General features: G+C 40.1%; 1 pseudogene; it reads right to left on the reverse strand.

Annotated features, from left to right (window-relative positions):
* Positions 1-3,858: 3,858 nt before the first annotated feature.
* Positions 3,859-4,844, reverse strand: LOC116626215 (annotated as a pseudogene).
* Positions 4,845-8,685: the final 3,841 nt, after the last annotated feature.

Consider the following 8,685-nt stretch of genomic DNA (forward strand, 5'->3'; position numbering starts at 1 on the left):
TTGACCAGAACCCAAGCAAGATGCACCTGTTTTCTTGGGACCTTAGGGTTGCTGGCCTCTTGTTTTCCCAGCCTGTCTTCTGCGGTAGGGGCCTGCCGCGCTGTTACTCAGGCAACCCTGTTTGGGCGGAGTTGCCCTGCACCCCTGTGGTGGGGGATGGGCTCAGTGGGAATCAGTCTTTGGGGCTTTTGTTCTCTGGCGCCTTTCCCTGGAGGCTTTCCGCATCTCTTCCGTGAGTCAGAGCAGAAGAGACCGTTTCCAACTCTCTGCCTCAGAGCAGAGAGACCTCAGTCTGTTCTTCAGTGAGCTCTCCAGGCCACACTGTCTCCGTTTCTGTCCGTGCTGCTATAAACTGCAGCGGCCTGGGTTGTGCGCCCCTCCGCAGCGCTCCCAGTCCTGCCTCCAGGTTGGGGCACGTCTCTGCCCTTTGTGCTTCTAAAACCGCCAGCCACTCCCAGTTCACGCGTGGGTGACTCCAACGCTTGGGGTTTCCACCCCTGGGGTTGCAGTTCACCAGCGCGACCCCGGCGCACTGGGTTTCCGTCTCGGAGGCTGCGGTTCGCGTGCGCAGGACCCCTCCGGTCTGGTCCTCCACCCCGGGGGCTGCCCTAAAGTCCTTTCCCAATGCTACCGGTCTGTGAATCTGTGCCCGGCCGTATCGCGCGAGGCTGTCACTCACCGGCGGTGTAGGATCCCCACGGCCAGGCACCCTCCCGCTGCCGTTTATCCTCCGATATCTGCCCACAGAATCACGGCTCTCCGCTTCGTACCTCAAAACCAACTGCCTGCGATATTCTGTTTGTAGAGATCCAGATCTTCCTACATCTCAGGCTGGTTTTGTGGGTGCTCAGAGTGGTCTGGTAGTTATCCAGCTCAATTCCGGGGACCAGTTGAAATAGGGTCCCCTACTCCTCCGCCATCTTTCCCCTCTCCCCTCAATACTTAGTTTTCTAAGCTAGAAATGAGGCAGGTCTTCGTAGTGAAGACTTTGGTTAATGTCTTCTTAAACTCTGGTAAATTGTCTTTATATTTACAGAGATTATTCTTTGGCATTTGAATTTTTGTTAGTGTTGCTATTGTATTGGTGATTAGATTTTTTTCCTTCTGCCATTATGCTTTATAGGAAAGCTACAATTTGTTTTCCTCATAGTCAACTTATTGTTTCCTCTTATTAGCTCTGAGAGCCTTTTAATTAATTCATTTGGATTTTTTAAGTATATAAACACAGCATTTGTAAATAATGATAATTTGGTTTCAAATTCCAATATTGATTCTTTTCTAAAATTCTCATCTTATTGCATTAACCAGAAATTCCAGAAAATATTAAATAATAATGGGTTATAACAAGCAACTTTCTTTATCTCTGATTTTAACAAGAATGCCTTTAGTGTTTCACTATTAACATTTATTCTTGGATCCATCAAACATATACTGAACACATTCTAAGAGCTAGGTTCTGTGCTAGTGCTGGGGATACAAGGTGAAGAGGACACACAAGATCTAGGCTCCAAAAACATAAAACTGATTAGGGGTTTGAAATAGGCATTCTGTATAAAGTCAAATAATTAGTCCTGCCATTTTGTCACTAGGAGCAGAGGTAGCCTTAGAAACCCAGCTTTCTTAATTATTTTACATTTGTGATTAGGATTGGGTAACATATATTACCCAGTGTTTTTTTTTTTCAAGTTATTATTTAAATTCTACTTACTGTGTAATACTCATTTCAGGAGTAGAATTTAGTGATTCATCACTTACATATAACACCCAGTGATCAACACAACAAGTGCCCTCCTTAATACCCGTGACGCATTTAGCCCACCCCCCTGCTCACCTCCCCTCCAGCAATCCTCAGTTTGTACTCTCTAGCTTAGAGTTTCTTATGGTTTGCTTCACTCTCTTTTTTTTTCCCTTTCCCATGTTCAACTGTTTTGTTTCTTAAATTCCAATATGAGTGAAATTATACGGTATTTGTCTATCTTGGACTGACTCGTTTCACTTAGCATAATACACTCTAGTTCCATCCACATCATTGCAAATGGCAAGATTTCATTCTTTTTGATGGCTGAAATATTCCATTGTGTAGATTCCATGTAGAATATATATACCACATCTTATTTGTCCATTCATCAGTCAATGGACATTTGGACTCTTTCCATAATATGGCTATTGTTGATAATGCTGTTGTAAACATCAGGGTGCATATGCCCCTTCAAATTAGTACTGTTTTATCCTTTGGGTAAATACCTACTAATGCAATTGCTGCGTCCTAGGGTAGTTCTATTTTTAACTTTTTGAGGAACCTCCATACTGTTCTCCAGAGTGGCCGCACCAGTTTGCATTCCCACCAACAGTGCAAGAGGGTTCCCCTTTCTCTGCATTGTCACCAGCATCTGTTGTTTCCTGTGTTGTTGATTTTAGCCATTCTGACTGATGTGAGGTGGTATCTCATTGTTTTGATTTGTATTTCCCTGATGATGAATGATGTTGAGCATCTTTTCATGTATATGTTAGCCATCTGGATATTTTCTTTGGAAAAATGTTTGTTCTGCCCATTTCTTAACTAGATTATTTATATTTTAGGTGTTGAGTTTGATAAGTTCTTTATAGATTTTGGATACTAACCCTTTATCAGATATGTCATTTGCAAATATCTTCTCCCATTCTGTAGGTTGACTTTTGGTTTTGTTGATTGTTTTCTTCACTGTGCAGAAGCTTTTTATATTGATGAAATCCTAATAGTTCATTTTTGCTTTTGATTCCCTTACCTCCAGAAATATGTCTAGTAAGATGTTGCTATGTCTGAGGTCAAAGAGGTTGCTGTCTGTGTTCTCCTCTGTCTCAAATGTAGGTCTTTTGGGATGCCTGGGTGGCTCAATCGTCTGCCTTTGGCTCAGGTCGTGATCCCAGGGTCCTGGGATCGAGCCCTGCCTTGGGCTCCCTGCTCGGTGGGAAGTCTGCTTCTCCCTCTGTGTCTCCCCCTGGCTTGGGCTCTCTCTTGCTCACTCTCTCTCAAATAAATAAAATCTTAAAAAAATTTATGTCTTTTATCCATTTTGAGTTTATCTTTGTGTATGGTGTAAAAAAGTGGCCCAGTTTCATTCTTCTGCATGTGGCTGTCCAGTTTTCCCAGCACTATTTGTTGAAGAGACTGTCTTTTTTCCATTGGCTATTCTTTCCTGCTTTGTCAAAGATTAGTTGATCATAGAGTTGTGGGGCCATTTCTGAGTTTTCTATTCTGTTGCACTGATCTGTCTGTTTTTGTGCTAGTACCATACTGTCTTGATGACTATAGCTTTGTAATAGAGCTTGAAGTCCAGAATTGTGATGCCTCCAGCTTTCCTTTTCTTTTTCCAGATTGCTTTGGCTATTCGGGGGTCTTTTGTGGTTCCATACAAATTTTAGGAGTGTTTGTTCTAGTTTTATGAAAAATGCTGGTGGTATTTTTTTTTTTTCAGGTTTAAAAGTAAAACATGAGAAGTCAACACCTGCGAAATTTTATTTATATAAGAGAATAAAAATATCTATTTTAAAAGGATTGATTTAAACTTAGGTTTTTCAGCTTTTCCTGTTCCTTGAACATGAAACTGCCTCCAATGCAGAAAGATTTAAGATAGGTAATTATTAAATAAACCCTCTTTACCTTCCCCCTGCAAAAACACAGAGCCAAGTTCCCCATTTTCTTTATGGTAAACCAGATTATTTTCAGTGAAGAATACTGGCAACTGCATGAAGCAGATGATCAGATATGTCGGCAGGAAGGTATGAGCTGTACAACGGCATTACAAAAAGTCCCCAAAGAAGATGGTAAAAACAATAGAAAAATAATAAAACACAAACAAAATAAGAAAATGCCCAATATTTACAGCCTCCCTCTGAAACGTGACCTATGTTCTAACTTCAGCATAAAACAAAACCAGAGAACATTTCTCAATGGGTATCACAGATGAAGCTGGTACCAGCCAGTTTGGGGGGACACATTCATTCCAAGAAGGGAGAAATGCACAGTTAACAACTTGCTGGAATTATAACCATGTCTTGGTCTTCTTGCAGTTCTGTTACTAAAAATGACACACAGTAAATGATCCAATATGATCTTACAGAAATGGCTTGTCACCACGTTTCAGAACAAACTATTCAGAGTCACAGGCACTGGGTCTGGGAAAGCAGGGGTGGATGGCCGCACACTCAGGTGAGGGATATGTATCTTTGTGAGGTTGGAGGAGGGAAGCAGGGCTCTGCAGCCTGGAAGTTTCTGCACTAATGAGTCTTCTAATAGTCAGCTCGTGGTTTTTTGTTTAACTTCAGATCAATCCTGTGTTGGTTTTTATTCTTTAGTTTTTTACGGCTGCCATGATGACCCCCTAAGGAAGTATAAGAAGCAGCCTTCTGAGGCTTCACTCCCTGCACAGATCCGTCCAGGTCCTCAGGGTCCTCCTGGCTGGGCTCATTCTCCTGATTGTGGAAGTCTGGAGAAGTATCACTTTCCGTCCCACTTCCTGGCTCCCTCTTTTCAATGAGCTGATCCTGAACTCCTGCCAATGCTCTTACTGCAGCTGCTGAAGTAACTGAGGATTTACTGAAGAGCCGCTCAGCTTCCTTATACTTCTGGTTCCTTTGATCGTTTTTGCTATTGGAGTTTTTCTGGTTGGTCAGATACCGATGCCAGCCACGAATAATATTGCCATACATCTGAGTGTCTTCCAGGTAGCTTCCTTCAAAAGCATAGATCTGTCTCTCCAAGTTTGCCAGTGTTTCCGCCAGCTCCTGCTTCCACTTCAGGAGCTCCGCCAGCTTCCGCGGGTGTCCGGGATCTGCGGAGGCGCGGCCTTGTTGCGCATCGCCATGTTGGGCTCGCTGGTGGTATTTTGATAGGGATTGCGTTGAATGTGTAGATTGCTTCAGGTAGCATAGACATTTTAACAATATTTGTTCTTCCAATCCATGAGCATGGAATGTTTTTTCCATTTTTGTGTGTCTTCCTCAATTTCTTTCATAAGTATTCTATAGTTTTCAGAGTACAGATCCTTTACCTCTTTGATTAGGTTTATTCCTAGGTAGCTTATGATTTTTGGTGCAGTTGTAAATGGGATCAATTCCTTGATTTCTTTTTCTGCTGCTTTATTATTGGTGTATAGAAATGCCACAGATTTCCGTACATTGACTTTATATCCTGCGACTTTGCTGAATTCGTGGTTTAGTTCTAGCAATTTTCTGATGGAGTCTTTTGGGTTTTCTACATAGAGTATCATGTCATCTGCAAATAATGAAAGTTTGACTTCTTTCTTGCCAATTTGGATGTTTTCTTATTTCTTTTTTTTCTGATTGCTGAGGCTAGGTCTTCCAGTACTATGTTGAATAACAAGTTGAGAGTGGACATCCCTGTCTTGTTCCTAACTATAGAGAAAAACTCTCAGTTTTTCCTCATTGAGGATGATATTAGCTGTGTGTGTTTGGTATTTGGCCTTTATGATATTGAGGCATGCTCCTTCTATCCCTACTTTCCTGAGGGTTTTTGTCAAGAACGGATACTGTATTTGTCAAATGGTTTTTCTGCAACTATTGAGAGGATCATATGGTTCTTGTCCTTTCTTTTATTAATGTGATGTATCACGTCAATGGATTTGCAAACATTGAAGCACCCCTACAGCCCAGAAATAAATCCCACTTGACCATGGTGAATCATTCTTTTAATGTACTGTTGCATCCTATCAGCTAGTATTTTGGTGAGAATTTTTGCATCCATGTTCATCAGGGATATTGGCTGTAATTCTCCTTTTTAGTGGGGTCTTTATCTGGTTTTGGAATCAAGGTGATGGCGGCCTCACAGAATGACTTGGGAAGTTTTCCTTCCATTTCCATTTTTTTGGGAATAGTTTTAAAAGAATAGGTATTTACTCTTCTTTAAATATTTGGTAGAATTCCCCTAGGAAGTCATCTGGCCCTGGACTTTCGTTTGTTGGGAGATTTTTGATTACTGATTCAATTTCTTTGCTGGTTATGGGTCTGTTCAAATTTTCAATTTCTTCCTCTTACAGTTTTGGTAGTTTGTGTGTTTCTAGGAATTTGTCCATTTCTTTCAGATTGTCTAATTTGTTGGCATATAATTTTTCATAATATTTTCTTACAATTGTTTGTATTTCTGTGGGTTTGTTGTGATCTCTCCTATTTCATTCGTGATTTTATTTATTTGGGTCCTTTCTCTTTTCTTTTTCATAAGTGATTTATCAATTTTGCAAAATCCTTCAAAGAACCAGCTCCTACTTTCGTTGATCTGTTCTATTGGTTTTTTTTTGTTTGTTTCTATATCATTGACTTCCGCTCTAATCTTTATTATTTCCCAGCTTCTGCTGGCTTTATGCTTTATTTGCTTTCCTTTTCTAGCTCCTTTAGGTGTAAGTTTAGGTTGTGTATTTGAGACCTTTCTTGTTTCTTGAGAAAGGCTTGTATTGCTATACACTTCCCTCTTATAGAAGTCCAGAAAAAGAACACAGTGGCAGTGCCTTTGCTGCATCCCAAAGGTTTTAGACTCTCATGTTATCATTTTCATTTTTTTCCATGTATTTTTTAAATTCTTTTTTAATTTCCTGGTTTATTATTTTTTAATATTTTATTTATTTATTTGAAAGAATGAGTGAGAGAGAGAGAGCACGAGCAGAAGGAGGGGCAGAGGGAGAGGGAGAAGCAGACTCCCCACTGAGCAGGGATCCCAAGGTGGAGCTTGATCTCAGAACCCTGGGATCATGACCTGAGCCGAAGGCAGATGCTTAACCGACTGAGCCACCCAGGTACCCCTAATTTCCTGGTTTAACCATTCATTCTTTAGTAGGATGTTCTTTAACCTCCATGTGTTTGTGATCTTTCCAAATTTTTTCTTGTGGTGGACTTCAAGTTTCATAGCAGTGTGGTCAGAAAAGATGCATGGTATGAGCTCAATCTTTTTGTACTTCCTGAGGACTGATTTGTGACCCAGTATATGATCTATTCTGGAGAATGTTCCATGTGCACTTGAAAAGAATGTGTATTCTGCTGCTTTAGGAAGAAATGTTCTAAATATGTCTGTTAAGTCCATCTGGTTCAGTGTGTCATTCAAAGCTATTGTTTCCTTGTTGATTTTCTGCTTAGATGATCTTTCCATTGCTGTGAGTGGGGTGTTAAAGTCCTTTATTATTATTGCATTATTATCAATGAGTTTCCTTATGTTTGTTATTAACTGATGTATATATTTGGATGCTCCCAAGTTAGGGGCATAAATATTTACGATTGTTAGATCTTCTTGTTGAATAGACCCCTTTATTATGATATAGCACCCTTCTTCATCTCTTATTACAGTCTTTGGTTTAAAATCTAGTTTGTCTGTATAAGGATGGTTACTCTGGCTTTCTTTTGATGTCTATTAATATGATAGATAGTTTTCCATCCCCTCATTCTCAACTGGAGGTGTCTTTAGGTCTAGTCTGAGTCTCTTGTAAGCGGCATACTGATCGGTCTTGTTGTTTTATCCATTCTGATGCTCTATGTTTTTTTATTGTAGCATTTAGTCCATTCACATTCAGAGTAATTATTGATAGATATGAATTTAGTGCCATTTTATCCCCTGTAATGTCACTGTTTGTGGAGAGTTTCCTCTGTTCCTTTCTAATCATTGCTGCTTTTGGTCTTTTTTTCCCACTCAAAGGGTCCTCTTTAATATTTCTTGCAGGGTTGGTTTGATGGTCATGAACTCCTTTCATTTTTGTTTGTCTGGGAAGCTCTTTTCTCTCCTTCTGTTCTGAATGATAACCTTGCTGGATAAAGTATTCTTGGCTGCATATTTTTCCCATTCAGCACACTGAATGTATCTTGCCACTGCCTTCTGGCCTGCCAAGTTTCTGTGGAGAGATCTGCTGCAAACCTCCTTTTTCTTCCCTTGTAGGTTAGGGATTTCTTTTCCCTTGCTGCTTTCAGGATTCTTTCCCTATCTCTATATTCTGCAAATATTACTACAATATGTATTTTTGGCCAGCTTTTGTTTGTTTTGAAGGGAGTTATCTTGCTTGCTGGATTTGGATGTCTGTTTCATTCCCCAGATTAGGGAAGTTTTCAGCTATAATTTGCTCAAATAACCTCCTGCCCCCTTTTCACTGTTCTTTTTCTGGGACTTCTATGATATGAATGTTACTACTCTTTATGGAGTTGCTGAGTTCCCTAAGTCTATATTTGTAATCCAATACTCTTCTTTCCCTCTTCTTTTTGGCTTCATTATTTTCCATAATTTTATCTTCTATATCACATTCATTCCTCTGATTCTTCCATCCTTGTGGTCATTACCTGCAGTTGGTTTTGTATCTCAGTTATAGCATTTTTTATTTTGGCTTGACTAGTTTTTAGTTCCTTTATCTCAGCAGTAGGGATTTGCTAATGTCATCTATGCTTTTCTCAAGCCCAGCTAGTATTCTTATGATTGTTGTTTTAAATTCTAGTTCAGGCATATTACCTATATCTGTTTTGTTTAGATCCCTGGCCATGACCTCTTCTTGTTCTTTCTTTTGGGGTGAATTCCTCTGTCTTGGCAATTTGTCTAGGTCACTGTTTTGTGTGTGTGTTAGGAAAGCCTGTTATATTTCCTGCTTCTGAGAGTAAAGGCTATATTAAGAAGAGAACCTATACTGATCAGTGCCTGGTGCTTCAGGAAATGTTTCAGAGTGT

The sequence above is a fragment of the Phoca vitulina genome, unplaced genomic scaffold, assembly GCF_004348235.1.
Source record: "Phoca vitulina isolate PV1807 unplaced genomic scaffold, GSC_HSeal_1.0 scaffold84, whole genome shotgun sequence".
In the NCBI taxonomy this organism is placed as follows: domain Eukaryota; kingdom Metazoa; phylum Chordata; class Mammalia; order Carnivora; family Phocidae; genus Phoca; species Phoca vitulina.